Raw genomic sequence first — 22,625 nt, 5'->3', positions numbered from 1 at the left:
CGTGTGGCTTGCGTTCAGGGTGTGATCCTATAGCAAAGGATCGCGTCGGGTTCACCAAATGTTTGTCCGTAGAGCGTTATGCGGCCACTACGTCGAACTTGAACTCGCGGGAATAACGGAAGGTCTCGCAGTCGTAGTAAAAAGTTTGACTAATTTTACATGGATTCTGCAAAGGACTGCTCGGGTTGACCAGGCACTTGCTGTGATCAGGCTGGAGTTGATCCTGGGCTGGTTCTCCTCAAGTAAAGATGGTACGGGGTTTCGGCTAATTCCTTATAGGCCGGTCCTACTTGTGGTCCGTCACGGGAGCAACACTCAAAGTAGGGTGGGTAACGGGGTTTCTACTTGTAGTCCGTTTCACGGGAGCAACACTCGAAGTAGGTTGGGTAACGCGGGTTATACTTGTGGTCCGTTTTACTCGAAGTAGATTAGGTAATGAAGCTCTACTTGTGGTCCGTTTACCCAGGAGCCACTCGAAGTAGTTTCGATGATGAAAGTTCTACTTATGGGCCGTTTACACTAGAGCCACGCGACCTAGTTAACTTTAAAAGAGTCCTAACTTGTGAACCGTTTTACATAGGATCACTCGAAGTAGTTTAATTTTAAGTGCAAAGCGGTTTGCTCTGGGGAACCTATTGCAAGATCAGATAGCTTTATCGCACAAAATACAAGAAGGCAAAAACTTATAAGTTCGCAAGCAGAAGGCGAAAGTCGGGGATCAGAAATTATGGAGAAAGATCGGCTGAGTCGAGAGCGAGGGGGTGCGGATTTACAAAGTATGGTATTAGATGCTATTAAAGGTATGCAACACGAGTTGCTAACGCATCTAACAGAGAAAATATCCCTCATGATTCAGTCGAACATAGCTGCCAGGATTCCCCAACAGCCCCTTCATAGCTTCTTCCCCAACAGACTCAAGTCCTTCACTTGATCAGCTTCTTGGCATAGATTCTGGCCAGGTGAATGCAGGCAAAATCTAGCGCAGGCTGACATCTCTCCTCGGTCAAGCGCCACAGAACTTTTACAGAGGCCAGAAAAGGTGGCTTGAAATGAATGTATGTAAACTCCGGTTTAGTGGAGATACAGGAGGCATAGTTGATAATTTCATTAGGGTACTAGGGGTACTTAGGGTAATTTCAGGGTACACGCTTTAACCGGTCAAACACTCGATTCAAAGTTCGATGTTATGCGTGGCAAGTTTGAGGGTAAAGCTAATGACTTTTACTGTTTTATGACGCCGTGGTTCAATTAACGGATAGCTTAGACTGTCCTTTAGATGAAAAATCTTTAATAGAGATTTTACGGCGAAATTTGCAAGCTGAGATCAGACACGAAATTTTAAATATCCCAACAGAGTCGATCCCAAAGCTTCGCGAAATATGTAGGAGGCGAGAATGCTTTCTAGAGGAAGTAAAACGAGATCAGATCATGGAGTACTCTTTTTATAAATCTGATCTCGAAACTCAAAACTTCTTCAAGATCTTCAAGATTTTTTGAGGACGAATAGGGGGCCATCGAAGCAATGGCATTAATATGCTGGAACTGTAGGCAGGAGGGCCACAGATACCAGGACTCCACGGCTCCCCGTAAAGTATTTTGTAACGGATGTGGGGCAATACTTATAAGCCGGCATGCCAAAAAATCAGGCCGCTGAACACCCAAGCCGCCCGTTCTCGGTGGGTTCAACAGACTCAGTCGACAAATACCTAAAACGAGCAACTATAAGTGACATTGAGAAAAGTCCTGTCAAGGACTCATTCGCACCTGATATTGTTCCTGTAGAGGGATAGAATCAGAAAATCAATATTTTTGGCGAGGATCGTCCATATACAATAATAAAAATCGCAATCTTCATAGTCCTAGATCACTTCTAAAATTAATTTTTAAAAGGCATAAAAAAATGGAGTCGACTGTCGTAGTGAAATATTTGAAAGAAGAATTGTGCCACCTGTTCGGAGTGCTATAGCTAATTGTTTTGGATAACGGCACACAATTTAGGGCTGAATTGTTTCAAAAGTTGCTGAGGGAACACAGAATTACCCATAAGCTCACAGCCATACATGCCCCTCAAGCAACTACATCAGAGCGGGTAAATATATCAATAATAACGGCTATACGTGCGTATGTAAATACTAGCCAAAAGGATTGGGATGTGAATCTAAGCAGCATTTGCTGCGCACTCAGGTCGTCTACCCACTCAGCTCTCGGGACATCGCCCTACTATATGGTGTTTGGCACATGGTAACACATGGTTACATCTGGAGGTACCTACGCTTTGTTAAGGTCGCTACAATCATTACAAGACAGAGAAATAGCATTCACTAGGGCAGACTAATTAGAGCTAGCTCACAATAAGGCAAATATGCTGCAAGCAAGAAGTTTTCGGAGAAATTTTAAACAAAGTAGTTTCCAGACAGGATTTAATGCCAAATAAGGTCCTGCTTTTGTAAAGGGCCCATTAAAAGATAGAAAAGTCGTACTACGTTATTGTGGACCTGCAAGGTAAGCTAGTTGGTCGCCACCATGCAAAGGATCTGCGGCAATGGGCCTGGCGGGATCAGCCTTGTTGGGTTTACCCCCAAGTCTGATGTTAGCGGGGGATGTTGTAGTGGGGTTTCAAAACCACAGTTTATACTAGCGCCACCTAGCCGGCGGTACGGTCAGAAAATTTGCAACATTAGGCGTAAGGTATAAGGAATTTGCCTTAGCGTTTTAGGAGTATCTGAAGTCTAGCCCTGGCAGCAAGCCAGAAAGCAACCGAGCTCAAAAATCTCGTGCTTCCTTTTTAACCATACTCTCGACCTGCGCGAATGTATTTCTGCCATATATATCCGGCGAAGGTACACAAGAAAGGTTATAACAAGATAAGAATCACATATAAATATAGAGCTTTCCATACAAAAATGTACGCAGCCTAAGCTGCTGCAATAAGAGTATTCCTATCCAGTAAAAGTGAACCTATCCAGGAATAGTGAACCCATCCAGTACAAGGGAACCCATCCAAATCCTAGATTTTGGCCCAATTCGGTGTGTTACCGAACCCTCAGGGTTAAGTCCAAGTCTGTGGGGTGCAGTACGGGTGCAGATGCCCTCATTCAGGCGTTTATATTTTTTATAGTGGATGGCAGTTTTATAAGCCATTGCCGAGTTCCCCTAGCTTTGGAGGCGAAATAGCCGATCATAGAAGCGCTAAATTCTGCGCCAAGAGGGCAGCTGAATCCGACCCTGTGAATCTGGCAGCGAAGAACAAAAGGAACCCCAGCAGTCGACATAATCAACGCCCAAAAGCTCATCAAATAGTTTGCAGTTTTGTTTTCCTGGTCATACGATCGCCACAGAGAAAAGAGTAGGCGAAAAATATTGTCTAATTTAGTCTGCGCGGTGCTGATAGACAGTTTAATTCGCCTAAACCAATACCTACGTTTACTAAGTCCAGGTACCTCGCGAGGATGGCTAAGGTGTCATCTATAAGTGCTCTTATTAACAAGAGGCAGTTATCTAAAAATTTTAATTAATCTAAAAGAAAATATGATATAAAATCTAAGTTAAAAGGTAAAAGAAAAGCCCCAATACCCAGTTAATAGCCCCACTACCCAATACAAAGTTAATAGCTTAATTAAAATACCTAGTAAAATACCCCAATACCTAGTCAAATGCCCCAATACCAAATACAAAGTTAAAAATCTACGTTAAAAGTTAAAAGAAATCAGTTAAAATCAGTTTAAAATACAAGTTAAAATTAAGTAAAAATGCCCGCATCTTTAAACAAAAAAACAAGAAAGAAGTTTGAAAGAAAAAAGCGAATTTAGATAAGAACTCATAAAAGTCCAACTCTGTTCTGTATCGATGTAGGTGCATGTGCTGATAACGTAGTTTTCGCGAGTCGTTTTGGACTTGCATTTGTTTACAGACTTTTTATGATACCCCCGACATTTGAAAGCGCTTTCACGTTGGAGTATCCCAGGAGAGCCAAAGTGTACCCAAGAGTTCTATATTTTTTCTTGTCTGCCCGTTTGTTAAGCTATCTCTTGTCCGGCCGAAATTTGCTTGTTTTGCACGCAAACAAAATTTATTAATTCTAGATAACTAAGAGCATCTCTAAGCTATAACGAGCTGACGAGCTAGAGCCGGAATTAAATGCGTGCAGGCATAATAGCTTGCAAAGAACACCAGCTCCTCGTTGTTCGTTACAGGAATAATAATAAGTAATATCTGAATAATGATCGACTTTGTCCTGTCAATAGGACCACTGCCGCATTACTAAAGGAAACCAACGATTCGTTGGTATACAGAATATAAAATCAAACCTTGAAGCTATACGGTTCCTCGTGTGGGTTCCTTCTCGCAATGAGAGCCATGTGCTGGTCAGGAATACCGGATAAGATCTATGGATGATTTGATACCCATATCCTGGGTTCCATTCCTGCCGATTTGAGTGTTGTCATGACTTTATATATTATTTCAAGTGCTCCATGAATAGTATTATGACCAGTTTGGAAATAGCATACATTTTCTTCATTTAAGAGTATGTCGTAGAATGGTTAGTTTGCCCATTGTACATGTCGTAGAATGGTTAGTTTGCCCATTGTACATGTGCGTACAGCTTTGGTGTGGCGACACATTGTCGCTAGTAGTTTTAAATGCACAGTAGCTGAGAAAAAGGGACACACTCTGCTGCTGAGCATGGTCTGATCGGAGAGTGCAGACTGAATGCCAGAAACAGAAAGGGCAATAGACTTTGCAGAAATGATGAAATTAGACAGAACTCTGTGTTACGCAGTTCAGTTGGGAAGCGTCTCTTGCAACGAGCAGAACTTGCTGTGCAATCTTGCTGGAAACATGGAAACTTTGGAGGGATCTCCGACATCAGAAGTGGGATTAGCTTTGAATACTGATCGTGCCACGGATCCGTATTTGTCGGCTTTGGAGCTGCAAAACCGCAACCTACTGGAAATCATCAAAAACATGCAGACACCAAGGGCACCGCCAACCGATGGAAAAGCGTCATATGTAACTCTTCCTAAATTCAATCCTGACAGTGCTGGAGCAGATGCTTCCTCTTGGTGTTCAACAGTGGACCTAATTTTTGCGGATAACGTGCTCGAGGGTAGCAATCTGGTGATCGCCCTAAGCAAGGCACTAGAAGGCGGCGCATCTCCGTGGCTTTCCCAAATTTGCTTTGCCGACATCACTTGGGCGCAGTTCAAGGAGCTGTTTATACAACGCTTTGTTGGAATTGAGACTTCTGCCGCCACGCTATTAAGTGTATTGAATGGTCGACCAAAGTCGGAGGAGGGCTTCGCTGAATACGGTAGCCGTATTGTGACGCTACTTATGTCAAAATGGAAAACCAAGGATTTGGAAGAAATAGCGGTATCTGTGACTCTGGCTCACATGGCACAAATAGATAACAAGTTGACACACTGGGTTTTTACAAGCAACGTGAAAACTCGCAATGAGCTACAACAACAGCTACACGCACACTCTTTCAAAAAGCGCAGTATGGACGACGATTCAACTGGCTCGGAGCGCAAGAAGTACAAGTTTCCGACCCCGATGAAATGTAATTACTGTGGAAAGGGTGGCCATAAAAAAGGGCTTGGAAAAGGGCCAGCGCAAAGGAAAAATCCACAGCGGCAGCAACACGACTGGACTGAAGGATCGGTCAAGCGTTAAATGCTTTAAGTGCGACGAATTGGGACATTTTGCATCTGCTTGTCCAAAAGGCCGAACGTATGAGAAGCGGGTAGATATCTGCACAGTAGCTCCACCGACTGGAATAATAAGGGCATCCGGTGAGTCTATTCCATTTTGTTTTGATTCGGGTGCTGAATGCTCCTTAGTGAAGTAAAGCGTCGTGGATAAATTTAAGGGAAAAAGAATAAATAACATTGTAAAACTTAACGGTATAAGTAATGATTCCATTTGTAGTACTCAGAAAGTATTATGTAATATAAATATTGAACAATAATGCTTTGAAATTTTGTTACACGTAATTATGGATAAGTATCTGAAATACGATGTGTTGGTTGGTCGTGAAATCCTTAGCTTGGGCTTTGGAGTAACAACAGACGCCGAAAAATTCCAAATTTAAAAAACAAAAAGGGTAGATGTTTTGACTGTAACTGATTACAAAGATATTTTAAATGCTAATATTGATTTAGTCGAATCCGATAAAATGGCCTTAACAAATATCCTAAAGTGTTACTCTGATTGGTTTATCAGCGGTATTCCAAAAACTCGAGTCTCGACAGGGCAGTTAGAAATTAATTTAATAGATCCACTAAAGACGGTGCAACGACGTCCTTACAGGCTAAGTGAAGAAGAGAAAAACCATGTGCGTTATAAAATTAATGAATTATTGAAAGCTAATGTTATTCGTCCAAGTTCCTCACCTTTCGCTAGCCCTATGATGTTGGTAAAGAAGAAAAACGGCACTGATCGTCTTTGTGTGGACTATAGGATATTAAATGAGAACACCGTTGCTGATAGGTATCCGTTGCCCCTTATCGTAGACCAGATTGCCAGGCTTCGCGATGCCAAATATTTTTCGAGCTTAGATATGGCTAGTGGCTTCTACCAAATTCCAGTACATGAAAATTCAATTGAGCGAACAGCGTTTGTAACCCCAGAAGGGCAGTACGAGTTTTTGACCATGCCTTTTGGCTTGAAAAATGCACCTTCTGTGTTCCAGAGGGCCATAATAAGGGCATTAGGAACCCTAGCACATACATATGCTATCGTTTATATTGATGATGTGTTGGTTATAGCCGAAACCAAAGAAGAGGCGTTGGAACGGTTGCGTACTGTGCTAGAAACACTAAGTAAGGCCGGATTTTCGTTTAATGTAACTAAGTGCTCCTTTCTTAATACTCGTATAGATACTCGAACCCCGTATCTGGGGTTCGAAATAAGCAACGGGGACATTAGGCTAAACGCACGTAAAATAAAAGCATTAATTGATTTACCGCCTCCACAATCTGTGTCGCAGTTACGACAATTTATTGGATTGGCTTCATATTTCAGACAGTTCGTTCCAAAATTTTCGGAAACGCTTAAGCCTTTATATCACCTAACGTCAAAGAAGATTGCAACTTTCGCTTGGCAACCAGATCACGAGCAAATACGAACTAAAATCATATACAGATTGCAATTCTTTGAAGGCCAGTCGCACAAAACTTTATTTAACGCCGAGGGTACATAGGTGGTGGGGATTTTTGCAATCGTTTGAGTTCGACTTAGAATACAGAAAGGGTGAACGAATGGCGCACGTAGATTGTCTATCTCGGAATCCAGTGCCTGAGAAAAATAAAGATCAAAATAAAATACCTGTGGAAAATAGTGGTCAGAATAGGATACCTGAGAAGCGAATAAATCTGACTGAGGTAACCGACAATTGGTTAATTTCGGAACAACAGCGTGATAGCGAGATTTTAGAAATATCAACTAAATTAAGAAATAATGAATTACCAGATAATTTAGATAAAACCTATGAATTACGTAAAGGTATTTTGCATAGAAAAATACAGCGAAATGGTAAAACTAAATGTCTACCGGTAATTCCAAGGTCATTTCGGTGGGCAATTATCAATCATGTCCACGAATCAATAATGCATTTGGGTTGGGAAAAGACGTTGGATAAGGTTTATAGCTATTATTGGTTTAAAAACATGTCAAAATATGTGCGTCGGTTCGTAGAAAACTGTATCACTTGTAAATTGTCGAAGCCACCTGTAGGTAAAGTACAGGCAGAGTTACATTCTATTCCTAAAATAGATATTCAGTGGCACACTGTACATATTGACATAACAGGAAAATTGAGTGGTAAAAACGACTTAAAAGAATATGTTATTGTCTTAATAGACGCATTTACAAAATTTGTTTATTTTTACCACACTTTGAAAATAGATACGGAAAGTTGTGTTAAGGCCGTAAGATCAGTTGTCTCTTTATTTGGCTTGCCTACCCGTATTATAGCGGATCAAGGTCGTTGTTTTGCAAGTTCAGATTTATGTGAGTTTTGTTCTTCTCAAAAAATTAATTTGCATTTAATTGCCACCGGTGCGAGTAGGGCCAACGGTCAGGTCGAGCGAGTAATGAGCACACTCAAAAGTATGTTGACGGCTGTGGAAACCGGTCAGAGGTCGTGGCAGGATGCGTTGGCCGAGGTGCAATTGGCAATGAATTGTACGGCGAATAGAGTAACTAAGTTTAGCCCATTAGAATTGTTAATTGGTAAAGAAGCTAGACCTTTTGGCTTACTACCAATAGATGAGGAAGTTGCGCACGATATGATAAGCGCAGGTTTGATAGTAATAAGGCGAAAATTGTTAAACATAGTTTAGGCGATCATGTTTTGCTTAAGAACGAGGAGCGTAATCAAACTAAGCTTGACCCTAAATTTAAAGGGCCGTTTGAGATTGTCAAAATACTAGATGGAGATAGATATCTGTTACTTAACAAGCTAGCGAACTTACAAATATTTCCATGAATTCTTAAGAGCTTTGCCAAATAATCAGTTAATACACGAAGACAGAGACGGCATGATGGAAAATGCGTCTGACAATGAAGAAAGAGATTCATAAAAAAAAGGGGGGGGGGGCATAAATTAACGTATAGAGATATTCCGAAAAAGAATTTAATGTTATTGTAAAGTGTTAAAGGGACTACACTAATGTTATTTTAATGTGTTAAAGGAACTACACAAATGTTAAAAAGTGTTAAAGGAACTACACAAATGTTAAAAATTGTTAAAGGAACTACACTAATGTTATATCGTAAGACGTGTAAAAGGAATTACACAATTGTTAAAATGTGCCAAAGGAAATGCACAAAGGTTTTATTTTACAAAAGAGAATAATGTTATTAAAGAATAACAAAATGAATTAATAAGATTATGTTTAATTGAAGAAATGTAATGAATACAGAAGATTTGATATTTATGTAAGTGATTTTTATTTTGAAAGCTTTTGTCCAATACATGAAGTAAAAAGAAAGAAAAAAAATATCTGTTTAAGAATAAAGAAAAGTTTAAAGAGAAATTGAGTCTCGTGGTATTGAAAACTAAACACACGAGGACGTGTGAGTTGTCAGGAAGGCCGTGTCGTAGAATGGTTAGTTTGCCCATTGTACATGTCGTAGAATGGTTAGTTTGCCCATTGTACATGTGCGTACAGCTTTGGTGTGGCGACACATTGTCGCTAGTAGTTTTAAATGCACAGTAGCTGAGAAAAAGGGACACACTCTGCTGCTGAGCATGGTCTGATCGGAGAGTGCAGACTGAATGCAAGAAACAGAGAGGGCAATAGACTTTGCAGAAATGATGAAATTAGACAGAACTCTGTGTTACGCAGTTCAGTTGGGAAGCGTCTCTTGCAACGAGCAGAACTTGCTGTGCAATCTTGCTGGAAACATGGAAACTTTGGAGGGATCTCCGACAAGTACTTAAGTTGCCAATGTGTTTCGGTGTTGTTCGTCTTGAGAAAGTTGACGAAGCACGCTGTGAGGAGATTGAATCTCCCACACTCCGAGACAGTTGGCAAGGAGGGGCAGCAGCGGGGGGTAGCACGGCTGTGCGCACGGAAGGAGGAGAAAGCGGATCCGACATGAAACGTAACGGTTTCCGCAAGGCCACCACGGCGTAGGAAAAGGCGAAGAGAAGAAATCTACGGACCAGAATCACCAATGCAAAAGGCGTGATTTCTGGAAAGAAGGATTAACGGCGGAAATTGAAGCAAGAAGGATTAACGGCGGGAAGCGAGATTATGGAGAATAAACGAGAGCCACGGACGTCGCAATATAAGGAGGGCCACAGGAGCGCATCGAGACCGAGTATTCTAAGGAAGCTGGAATTGTTGAGTTAGAGGACCACCTTTGGAGAGTCCGGCATTCAAGCAGGAAAGTTTCCTTAGAGGAATTAGGATTAATAGGCTGCAGAACTGACTTTGCCGTATCCCGACGTGTTTTTGCGATTGCTCTCATCTTATTACCTACATATATCTTTGATACGAGTCTCCTCTTTTCGCGTATCATTGTCGGAGATAATTGACTTACATAGTTCATTATCCACACACTTCTTAAAAATAATATTATTCTTCAATATTACTTCTGCCGTGCTCTGCGAATATTCATATATATATATATTCCTGAGTCTATTCTCCGATCGAGTAATCCCGTTATATCATTGTTACTCTGAAGCGGTTATTCGTCACATTCGTATCTCTTTTGTTACGTATTCTCTTCGACGTGCCTGATCCGAACGTGCCTCTCTACCACTGAACTCTTTGAACTCTACCATTGAACTCTTCTCGCTCTCACTACAGTGGACAAATCTCAGTCAATAATGAGTCTAATTTGCACTGCTAAGAAATGTGAGTTTGGAGGATCCATCACTGGAGACTCGTATCTGTCCTGCTGGCTTTGCAACAACTGCTCACATATTAAATGTGCTGGTGGTGGGCACAATGGACGGATAAGCGATCTCATCACTAAGAATATTGGTCTGACATGGTCTTATATTGCCTGTAGAGAGATTGAGTCTGAGATGCGGACCTTCATGAAGCAGACGAGAAACGGTTTTCTTGATGTCCGTAAGCAGTTTGCTGCACTTAATGAGCAATTCCTTACGCTTGAGACCCAATTTCTTGGTCTCAAGTTACTAAGTGAATCTCCAAGGAGAAAAATTCCGAACAATAACCCGATAGCGGTTAATCTATTGGGCACTCCTGCTTCTAATGCGATTCATTCGGATAAATTCTTAACTCCTAATACTTCATCGCCTCCTGTTGTTCCTGTGGAAGTGATCCATTCACCAAGTCTGTCAATGGAATCGTCAACGAGTCTTGTTCCACCTATTGTCCTGGATCCTCCATCGTTGGAAAACCTGCAGGTTCCTGTGGCTCCGTCACCTAGGCCTCTCACTGGTGTGGCGCCTGAGTTAAAATCCTCTGGGCTTTCGCTGAGAGCTGTTGCACCTCGTAAAGCCATATTTGTATCCTGCCTCATGCCGGATGCCACTGTGGATGATGTCAGGAGTCACCTCTTAAAACATCTTAAGGTAGCTCCTAATGATTTAGCGGTCTTTAAGTTTAATTTTAAACATAATCGTAGCATATCCTCTTTCAAAATTGTAATTCCTGAATCCTGGCCCGAGCACAGTATTATTCACGAATTTTTAGCTAAAGACCCTCTGAATCACAACTTTGCCGATTCAGATGCAAAAAACTGAGTAATAATGTTTTTTCTTGCTGCTACCAAAACGTTCGAAGTATTGAGGGTAAACTGAGCCAATTTTTTACTAAGAGTGCTTCTTTTGAATTTGATGCTATTGCACTTACTGAAACCTGGCTTAATTCCTCTGTCTCTGATTATGAAATTTTTGTTCCAAACTACACTGTGTTTCGATGGGATAGGTCATCTTTCGGTGGTGGTATCCTCATTGCTGTTAGCATTAAATACTCAGCTGAACTAATCACTTTCCCGAATCAGTTTGGAATCGAGTTTATCGCAGTAAAAATAACTGTTGGTCCGTCTCATATTTTCAAGACCTGTTCTTATATACCTCCATCGGTTGATGATACGGTATACTTTCATCACCTTAATGGTATCAAGTTCATTTTATCATTAGTCAATGACTCTGATTTTGTCCTAATCATGGGTGATTTCAACCTTCCCCAAATCTCCTGGATCCCGTGTGAAGATGAAAATTCCTTGCATTCTAGTTGCCATAACGACTTCATTGATGAATTAATTGAAATTGCTCTTTCCCAAATTAACCCCATCCTTAACACACTTAGCAGGTCCCTAGACCTTATTTTCTCTAATATGATATCCTCTGTGACTGTAAATTGGTTTTCCCCACTATCGCTTCCTGAAGAATTACACCATCCTACACTATTGGTTTCTGTGTTAATTGATGTCCCTCATATTCATTCTAATTATAAGGCTGAGTCTCGTACTAAATGTCATTCGCAATCATTTAGCTGGAATCGACTAGGAATATCTTTCATCTTTTAACTCTATTGAAGCTGCTACTGATTCTTTTCATGATATAACCCATATCGCGATGGACAAACTTGTTGATGGATTACTGATGATAGAATACTGTTCATGCGTTTGGAGTCCGCAATATATGGTTTCTTTTATTTGCTTTAAAATACTTAAACTGGGATTCAGATGGTCTCCTTTCACTATATCTTTGCCGGCTAAAGTTATTAGACCTACCACCATTGCAGGTACGTCGTACTTGTGCTGGAGTCATGCTCCTTCATAAAATCATTCTCGGTCAAGTTAACTCGAAACTTTTACTGGAAAAGATACTTTTTTCTGTTTCAAACAAGTCAACCAGGTCCTTCCGACCCCTTTGGTTACCAATTTGTAGAACTAATTTTGCGGACCATGATCCTTTTCGTGTTATCTGTAAAAATTATAACTGTTGGGACTTGTGCCAGCATCAAAAATCATAATTATTTCTATTTCTATTCTCTCAGTGTAACCAGCCGCAGCGGTCCACTAATTGCCCGTTATCAGCTGCTCCATATTCTTTGTTTCTCCCAGATTCGCATGCGCTTTGTTGTTCTTTTGTAGCGCATGCAGTTTGGGAGCTTTGGTGGAGCTTCTGCGCAAGCTCTTAGGTTTTATGACTTGTAATTCGGCATTGTTTTGGACCGGCCGCGGAATTTGTTTTGGGGTTAAATTGACCCAATAAAAATATTGAAATCGAATTGTGGATTGTGTATTAATTCGGTCGCTATCAAAATTCTGATAGCTCAACATTGGTGACCCCGACGTGATCGCGCTCTAATTGATTTGTGATCATTAAAGTGCTTAAAGGAAACCTTGCAAAGGAAAACTTGTTGCTGTTGTTTCCATTGCATTGCACCTTGCACAAAAAAAAATTGCATAATGGAGTCTGGAGATGTAGCTAGTGCCTCGGTTCCTGCAAGCAGGGAAAGGCTTTTGCGGCGAAGAGCAGAGGTGACCTACCAGGAGATGGAAGCCCTGCATAACAAGGTCAAGGCTGCAGTTCAGAAGGAAGATTTGACCATCATGGTACTGGAGCCGTTGGAAATTGCGTTGCGCAAGAAATTTACCACACTCCAGGATGAGTTAGAGCGATTGAGCTCTGTTGAAGTTGGGAGTGAATTATGCTGGAAGTTCTCCCAGCTTGCCGCTGATGTGCGCTTTGACATTCAGGTGGGAATGGCAAAGCACTCCATGAGGGTACCTGCACACTCCACTTGTCTCGACGGCCCCAATGGTCCCACTGCTTTGTCAATGGCAGAACCAACCATAGCGGTGGTGAAGGTGCAGGATGGTCTGTTGGAAAATCGTCGCTCATGCAGTCAGGATTACCCGCTGGACCGCGACATCCAATCGGGTTCTCGGGATTTGAAGTTGGAACAAACCTTGAACAACGATCACGATAGCCAGGACGTGGGCCATTGCGTCTCATCAGTGCCCCTGCTATCCACCGCTCCCCCCGTGGTCGCTATTTCAACGTCGCATCTGGCAGTTGTCTGCGATGGATTTTCTGAAGCTGCTATACTTAATCCCTCATCTGGCCCGGGATTTGGATTATTGTCACCGTTGCCGATTAAGTCAGCGCCCAGGTCTGACTCCATTCTGGACTCTAGCCTGCACCCTTCCAATGGGGGGAGGTCGCCCGCATCGCTGCTGCCGCCGTCTGCAGCTGCCAAGGTGGCTGCTGCTCCAGCCGTGAAGGCTCCCGATCCTGCAATCGAAAGGTGCACCTACGCGCAATTTCGGAAAGAAGTTTCCTTCCACTTTCGCCACTCTATTGACGCCTGGCTCGAGCGCTCTCTGAATCTGGATGGACACGGCAGCCTGCAACTGAGAATTATGGACCTTGAGATCATCAGCAATAGTATGTGATGAAGCTGTCCCATGCCCCTAAGGATTTTTTGTTGAAAGATGGAATTCAACGGGGGGAGGATGTTGGGACTTGTGCCAGCATCAAAAATCATAATTATTTCTATTTCTATTCTCTCAGTGTAACCAGCCGCAGCGGTCCACTAATTGCCCGTTATCAGCTGCTCCATATTCTTTGTTTCTCCCAGATTCGCATGCGCTTTGTTGTTCTTTTGTAGCGCATGCAGTTTGGGAGCTTTGGTGGAGCTTCTGCGCAAGCTCTTAGGTTTTATGACTTGTAATTCGGCATTGTTTTGGACCGGCCGCGGAATTTGTTTTGGGGTTAAATTGACCCAATAAAAATATTGAAATCGAATTGTGGATTGTGTATTAATTCGGTCGCTATCAAAATTCTGATAGCTCAACAATAACCTTTTGTCACACTTATTTTCCCCTGAATTAACCCTAGATGTAATAAAATGAAAATTGATTGTTTTCTATTAGATAAATTTAGCCTTACTCTTAATTATAATTAATTTTAAAAATTTTATAAATAACAGTTAATTGTTAGTTGTAAATAGGATTCAATAAATAAATAAAATCTTTATAAAGTCCCAATTTTCTAGCCTAAAAAAAAACAAAGTAACGCCAATTCCGATCATTCAGTTATACGACAGCTATAGGATATAGTCGGCCAATCCTTATAAAATTTGGCATCCTTAGAAAGTCCCATTAATCCAACATAAAAAAATACCAAAGCTATGGCATTTCCGATCAATCAGTTACATCAGTTCCATATAACTCGACCGATCCTGTTCCGAATATAGTCAAGAATATATATACTTTATAGGGTCGGAGGTATAACCTTTACTGCGTAGCACTCTTTTGACCAAAATTATAATACCCTCTGCAAGGATATAACCGCAGCTCAGAATGTGAACTCATAAACAAAGTAGGAGAAAGAAATAAAATTGGGAAAATCGAACTCATAAAATTGTTACAGAGATGACAAGTGCATCTGCAAAAGCACTCATTTTATTTTGAGAACAGTTGGAGTACATGGACTATACGAACTACATACTAATAGTATATTTTGTAACAAGATCATGAAAGTGTGTTTTATGAGTGCTTTATATATTTCAATAAATTTAGTAGCGTTTTCTTACTGACTGTGGGGTAGAGGTGGAGAACTATCGATGGCGCTATCGACACTATGGATGGTTGGCCGCTATCGAGCCGCAATCGATAGTGTCAGACACGTTCGATAGTGACCCAACCACTATCGATGGTGCCTTCGATAGCTGGCGTCTCACATCGCTAAAATAATTTCAATATTCGCTTGTGTAAAAATTGAAAAATTTGGTGTAAAATTGACGGCAATTAAAAAGGAACTATTAAATATGGATCGCTTTTTAAAAAAAGGTATGCTTAATGTATTCTACATAAGTATTTTGATGGCGAATTTAAGGTTTACGTCGGAGGTCCGCAAAGCCTATTGCGCCAAGTCCATAAAAGCAAGACTGCGATTGCACCAGCACAGACTCTGAAAAGGATTTTGTTCCCAATAAGCAGGGAAACTCAAAAAGGAGTAAGATTTCACATGTTTGGAAATATTTCAAAAATTCCGACGACCAAAAACTTGCCAAATGCCTTGAAAAAAAATATGTTAATGTCGGACGATAGTATCGGTGACTATCGATGGCACTATCGACACTATCGAGGGTTTAAGAAAAACAATCGCCGGCTATCGATGGCGCCGACTATCGATAGTTCTCCACCTCTACTGTGGGGCATATGCCTGTTACCGTCAACAACGAACAGGCGCTCATATTAGTTGGACTATTAGTTGCCGATACTGTAGTTGAAGTTGTAGATGAAGTTCCGCTAGCACAAGTTGAATTTGGAGTTCTCCTCTGATTTCGCAGTTTTTCTTCACGACGCCATTTAGCGCGTCGGTTTGAAAACCAAACTTGAATTCTTGCTTCTGGTAAGCCAATCTTACCAGCCAATCTCTCGCAAAAACATCTGGGTAATGTGTACGTTCAAATTCTAAGAAAAATAGGATAAATTGATTATTAACAAAAAAGGAAAGCTAACTTCGAGCGGAGCCGAAGTTGATATACCCTTGCAGAAGCTTACACAATTAAATATATATCAGATCGTATATAGCTAACCGATCCTTATGAGAATTTCACCATCGAATCGATTTTCTAATAAATATGTTGGAAACAGCCGTAAGCGTCTTTAACAAGAAAGGAAAGCTAACTTCGGGCGGAGCCAAAGTTTATATACCCTTGCAGTTGAGTCGCAGTCCGCTAGGTGGCGACACGCATCTTATATTATTAGATATATAAACGAATCGTATATAGTCGGCTGATCCTTATGAAATTTGGCATATCGAATTATTTTGACCAGGAAGGAAATTATTGAAACTCCCATCCCTCTAACTTGAAAAACAACCAAGTTATGGCATTTCCGATCAATCTGTTATATGGCAGCTATAGGATATATAAAAAATATTCTTGTTCTGCACGTGACAGATTTTTTTTTTGTTTTTCTTGCACGTGCCGAGCAAGAATATTTTTCTTATTTTTTTTTATTTTTTTTTATTATCGTCACTAAAATTGATATCAGATATTTTGGGTTTCGCATGCAGGTTCGTCACCGGTACATTACCTCGTCAAGAGGTTTTTTTATATGATATCAGTTGTTTTTTTGTATATATTGATCTTCAATTATTTAAAACAGAACGCATAATATATAGAATATATATATATGGAAGTACCTCTGGACAGGCGATTCACACAGTTAGCAATACTTTAATTGTAAGGATAAACATAAAAACTCTTTTTTTTTTAACTCTATAGATTTTGACATTCAAGAAGGTGGAATAATTAAAAACCTTTCCAAAGACGTAAAGAAATTTTTCGATAGCTTCAGTGGCTCTGAAGTTATACGTATTTTTAATTTACAAAGGTTTTGGAATTTGGTTAGTTTAAAAATTTTAATTAAAAATTTGCCCAAAAATGTATTTAAAATCCAACATTTTTTCGTAGTTGTGGGACACCAAATTGTTTTAACAAATTAACAGATGAGAGGCCTATCCTTATGAGAGTTCCACTATATAATAAATTATAAAAAAAAAAAAAACAAAAAAGGAAAGCTAACTTCAAGCGGAGCCGAAGTTGATATACCCTTGCAGTTAAGCAGAAGCTTATATTATTATTATATATATCGGATCGTATATAGTTGTCCGATCCTTATGAGAATTTAACCATCAACAAAATTTCTAATAAAATTATTGGAAACAGCCCCAAGCATCTTTAAAAATAGAAAGGTTGTACCATTTCCGATCGTTCAGTTATATGGCAGGTATAGGATATAGTTGGCCGATTCTTATGAACATAGGATTAGATTGCCCAAAACGGAAACCGTAGACAGTCCCATTATTCTAGCTTCAAAAACAACAAAGTTAAGCCAATTATCCTAATAAAATTTTGCAAATCGGATAAGATTTCCCAAAATGCAATCTGTACTAAGTCCCATCCTTCTAACCTATAAAAAAAAAATTTATGGCATATCCGATCAATCATATAATGAACATGTATTATATCTAAAATAATTGCGCAAAGATACAAAATTAAAAAAACTGGAAATTACGATTTTCCAGTTTTTCTAGTTAAACCAATTGTTGAATGTAACAATTTATTTTGGGTGTGCGATACAAAATAATAAATATTAGAAAAGTATTGGCGGAGTTGGTTTGCCTGGTTTTTTTGTAGCTTTTAATCCATGATTTGGCCCAAAACGGTGGTGGCTGCATTTATTTATATGCATTATATGCTCAGTGGGGGGAGACACTGAAACACAAAGCAGAATTACATCAAAATTTGCCATCAAGCAACGAAGTCCGAGATTAGCCGAGTGGAGAGCGTAGTGGTTTCTAACACGGGAGGGCCTGAGTTCTAATCCTAGTTGAGTCAGTCAATATTTATGTTTTACTTTTTAATAAGCCCTTTTTTATTTGGATTTTATTTTTGAAATATTTGAAAATATCTTATGTACAAACTTTCATAAGGATGGGCCGACTATATCCTATAGCTGTCATAGAATGATCGGAATTGGCATAACTTTGGTGTTTTTTAAGTTAGAAAGATGGGACTTGGTACAGATTCCATTTTGGGCTAAAATAATCTTATTGGCCAAATTTCATAGGGATCGGCCAACTATATCCAATAGCCGTCATATAACTGAACGATCGGAAATGGCATAACTGCAAGGGTATGTCAACTTCGGCTTCGCCCGAAGTTAGCTTTCCTTTCTTGTTTTTCTTTGGGATCTCAAGATTGGTACCTCAACCGACCCGTCCGACATTTCTTTCAGAAGTTATTCAAGAAATTAGATTTTTACAGCTTTTTCAAAAAGTTGTAGAACAATAATTGCTCATATCATATGATTCATATGACATTAACAAAAATCTCCAATTTTATTCAGGACACAGACACACTGGCTTCATTTTGAAAAACTGTAAAAATCGAATTTCTTGAATAACTTCTGAAAGAAATGTCGGACCGGGTCGGTTGAAGTACCAATCTTGTGAGTCTTCTCATTAAGACATGAGACACTGAAACACAAAGCAGAATTAGATCAAAAGTTGCCATCATGCAAAAAAGTTCGAGGCTAGCCGAGTGGAGAGCGTCGTGGTTCCGAACACGGAGGGCCTGGGTTCGAGTCCAAGTTGAGTCAATGTTTACGTTTTACTTTTTTAAGCCCTTTTTTATTTGGATTTTATTTTTCAATAAATAAACTAAAATCTGAAAAGATTTACTCCATATTTTTTAGGGTATTGACCACATATATGTAGACTCTAAAAAGCAAAGTTGCCAATCAAATACACACACATGTATAAGTAAATGCAAGCTTCACAGGAGGCTGTACAAAATGGGTAGCTGCACTTACAGGACTATATCTTGAGTTAACGGATTTTGCCAGATATGAGCGATATATCAAAAGTTGCGTCATCTCAAAAGCTATCTCCTCGTGCAATACAAAAAGGATCAGTCGACCAAATTTTGAAAAATAATTTTTTTTCTTAAAAAAAAAGTTTATTTTCAGTGTATTTTTTTTTGTGTACTATATAGACGTTTGGTCTCAAAGAAAGTGAAATTGATATTTCACTTTGATATGATATGACCATTATTGATATGACCATTTCAACGGTGTAAAGCTCTTTTTAATATCTTTTTTAATTATGAAGTTATGAATTTTTTCATTAACAAAGTTTTTTTAATTTTTTGACGTAAGCTTAAGGTATTTCAAAAAGTTGTAGAACAATAGTTGCTCATATGATAGTAACAAACATTTTCCAATTTTTTTCAGGATTTTTAAGATAAAAATAGTGCAAACAGACAAACCGACAAACCGACAACTGGCTTCATTTTGAAGAAGAAGAAAAAATCGAATTTTTCGAATAACTTCTGAATGAAAAGGATCGGGTCGATTGAGGTACCAATCGACGCGTATTTAGCTCTAGAATGCGAATATATAAAAATATTCTATCTGGGGACTAAAATGTGTCCACCAGCCCCATTTTAGTGATAAAAAATTTTTTTACTTTCACCCTAATTTCTCCCAAACCAAATAACTTTTGGAATATGTTTTGAAAAAAATTATCTAATTGAAACAATACCTTTCGATTGGTATATCATTCATTTAGATCGGTTGCCTACAGAAAATTTTTAATTCTTCGGCTATATATTGAGTTTCCTCACGCACTCCTAGGTATGCAGGTCGTCACCTCGTGGACTTCCGTCCACAGTGATGCGTGGCACCATCTCAACTGCACGGGTATATAAACGTCGGCTCCGCCCGAAGTTAGCTTCCTTTCTTGTTTTTTAATTTTTTTGCACACATTTATGTATACATGTATACATATGTAAAGAAAATGTACTGTTTTTATTGTCCTGTACATGATTTTGAACGATCATTTTCAAAATATTTCATTAAAATTTTTTGGATATATAATACATTAAGGGGGCATGCGCACTTGTAATTTTCAAAAAATCGAATTTTTTTTTTTTTCATTTTCTTAAAGTATATACATTTAGAAATGTGTCCACAAAATTTTGAAATGATCCGGTGAAAATACACTGAGCTACACATGTTGAAAGGGAGGGGCCTCCGGTAAGTGTAATGGTGAGTTGAAACTTTAAACACGTTTTTCTCAAAACTACGTTTTTGAAGTCGGTGACCAGTCTTACTCGAAAACTAGTGACCCGATTGTCTTGAAATTTAGCATGCTCTTTTATTACATAATAATCTAGTACTAAATCGAAGGATTGATTTTTTTATGCAAAACTTTTTTTTTACAGCTGAAAAACTACCGCTTTTTTTTTAACGAAAAACGATTTTTTAACTTTGAAAGGTCGCAATTTTGTCAAATATTTTTTTTTTTAATATCCTTCGATTAAGTACTAGATAAACTATTAATAAATGTAAATCCGTTTCATTTTTTGATTTCAAACGATCCAGATTTTCACAGTGTTGGTCACCGCAACTCGTCTTTTTTGGACGGACCTCACTTCGACGGGGCATAACTTTGAAACCCCTAAATATTTTCTACTTTTTTTCAAATTTAAGTTAAAATAATGTACTTTCACATAAAAAAACGACATTTCAAAAAAATTCAATAGTTTACGAGAAAAAAATTCGGAAAAATGCCTATTTTTTGGCCCTCCAACTGCGCATGCCCCCTTAAGAGATTCTTACGATTAGGAACATGAGCTTTAATAACGTTTATAAATATTTTCATTAACCTATGGGATAAAGTATGTATTTTAACTCTCCGAAATAATTACCTTACCTTACCTTTTTCTAAATTATCTATTTGCTCGTTTGTAAAAGAAGTTCGATTTCGCGAGCTTGATCATCTTCACTATTTCCTACATTTGAAGTTCCTCCATTTGAGTTTTCACCTTCCCCAGAGTTTGTTTCATCGGATTGGTGACCGTCAAGTTCTGAAATATAAGAAAATATATATTGCAATTTATATTTCAAATTTAAAATCTGTATTTTTGGAAATCTAGACCCCTATTGTAAATATATCAACGAAGTTTAAAAGTGTTTGAAAATGTTGATGCCGAGCTATTCTAATAGCTAATATAAATCTATAAAAAAAAGTTTTTTTTTCAGCTTTTTAACTGGGTTGTTACGGTTTAATATAGGAAATTTTACCAACTTTTCTGGCCAAATTTAATGACTCAAACACAAAACAAGATATTTCAATGCGGCATTTTATATGTAAGTCGGAACGGCCGGGATGGGTTGATTATATCTTTATTCTGTCATTTAACTTATTGATCGGAAATGGCATAACTTAAATTTGTTTTGGGAAAGAAGATTTTGACTTAAAACAGGTATTATGTTTGACAAACTAATCCGACCTACCGAATTTCATAAACATCGGAACGATTTGAAATGGCACAACCTTGGTATTTTTAACTATGCTTAAGTCTTTTTTTAACTTTTTTTGTAGAGAATTGATTTGATGGTGAAATTATGGGTATGGGTAATCAAGGGTATATCAATTTCGGCTCTAACCGAAGTTAGCTTTCCTTTCTTGTGGATTTTTTGGATTGTCCTATGGGCCGCTCTGAGTTAGACGCGGCTCGCTGAGGCCAGGATATTGTGTTTCATAAAATGTTAATAAAACTATGTTTATTAGAGTCAATGTTAAAGAAAGAAAGTGCTAGGTCTACTGACTCAGATCACTGGGTATTGGGTTTCATCTGAATTCACTGGCTTTGCTCGCCCCGGTCAGTCTGTGATTTCTGTTTCTATGCTACCTATCAGTGACTATTCTTGCGTCAAAATTGGCAGTGTCCTTCTTAGCACGGTGCCTGACCAGAGGCTGTGATCCAAAACTTCATGGAACTTGTTTCGACCTGGCTATGGTTGGGACCCCTTAGGAACCTACGTGGTGGTTGTCGTGTATCACCCAAAAGCGGGTAGAGCCCTTAGGTTCTAGGAGTTGCGTTATACAACCGGGTTCCATTGTACTGCGTTATACAACCGCGTTGCGTTATACAACCGGGTTCCATTGTACTCTACGAGTTCCGGGTATAAAAATTGGAAAGAGGTATCAAAATTTCTGAAAAAGCTGTAATTCTTAGTTGAGGTACGAATTGACGCGTATTTAGGATGTCACGAATTTTAGTGGAATTTCTCTCAAAACAAACAAAGTTTGGCAAATTTTTGGATAAAAAGACTCTTAGTAACACAATACCTTTCTTATGGTATATAACTTATCTTAACTATATATTGTGTCTGCTTAACTATACAATATATTGGGTATATTGTATATTGTGTGTCTTAACTATATATAGTGTGTTAGAGTGCAATGCTCAATCGATTATCGCACTCGGCCATACAACTCATAACAACAAGTTCATTTTAATTAAATGGGAGTTTTATTTTTTTTTATACCCTTGCCCTTTATAATTTACCCTCTATAATTTTGGTCAAAAGTGTGCAACGCAGTGAAGGAGACACCTCCGACCCTATAAAGTATATATATTCTTGATCAGGATCACCTCCTGAGTCGATATAAACATATCCTTCTGTCCGTCAGTTTGTTTGTCTGTTTCTACGCAAACTAGTCTCTCAGTTTTAAAGCTATCGAGTTGAAACTTTGCGCACATCCTTCTCTCCTTTGCAGGCAGTATATAAGTCGGAACGGCCGGGATCGGTCGACTATA

At 39.1% G+C, this 22,625-nt stretch overlaps 1 protein-coding gene and 1 long non-coding RNA gene across 5 annotated transcripts in view; one reads left to right on the top strand and one right to left on the bottom strand.

Annotated features, from left to right (window-relative positions):
* LOC6505482 (transcriptional activator protein Pur-beta) overlaps positions 1–22,625 on the top strand; it is a 505,448-nt gene that overhangs the window by 176,716 nt on the left and 306,107 nt on the right. The window lies entirely within an intron of this gene.
* Positions 15,698–21,487, bottom strand: LOC26515121. Of its 3 annotated transcripts, none has more exons than XR_006507824.1 (3): positions 21,469–21,487; positions 20,737–20,885; positions 15,698–15,918 (listed from the first exon to the last, which is right to left on the bottom strand). It is a non-coding gene; the product is annotated as an uncharacterized LOC26515121 (long non-coding RNA). The 3 variants fall into 3 exon arrangements; XR_004311356.2 differs by lacking the exon at positions 21,469–21,487 and adding an exon at positions 21,107–21,174; XR_001408337.3 differs by lacking the exon at positions 21,469–21,487 and adding an exon at positions 21,103–21,173.

This window comes from Drosophila ananassae, assembly GCF_017639315.1.
Source record: "Drosophila ananassae strain 14024-0371.13 chromosome 4 unlocalized genomic scaffold, ASM1763931v2 tig00000054, whole genome shotgun sequence".
In the NCBI taxonomy this organism is placed as follows: domain Eukaryota; kingdom Metazoa; phylum Arthropoda; class Insecta; order Diptera; family Drosophilidae; genus Drosophila; species Drosophila ananassae.
This window is presented reverse-complemented; position numbering and strand designations above follow the sequence as displayed.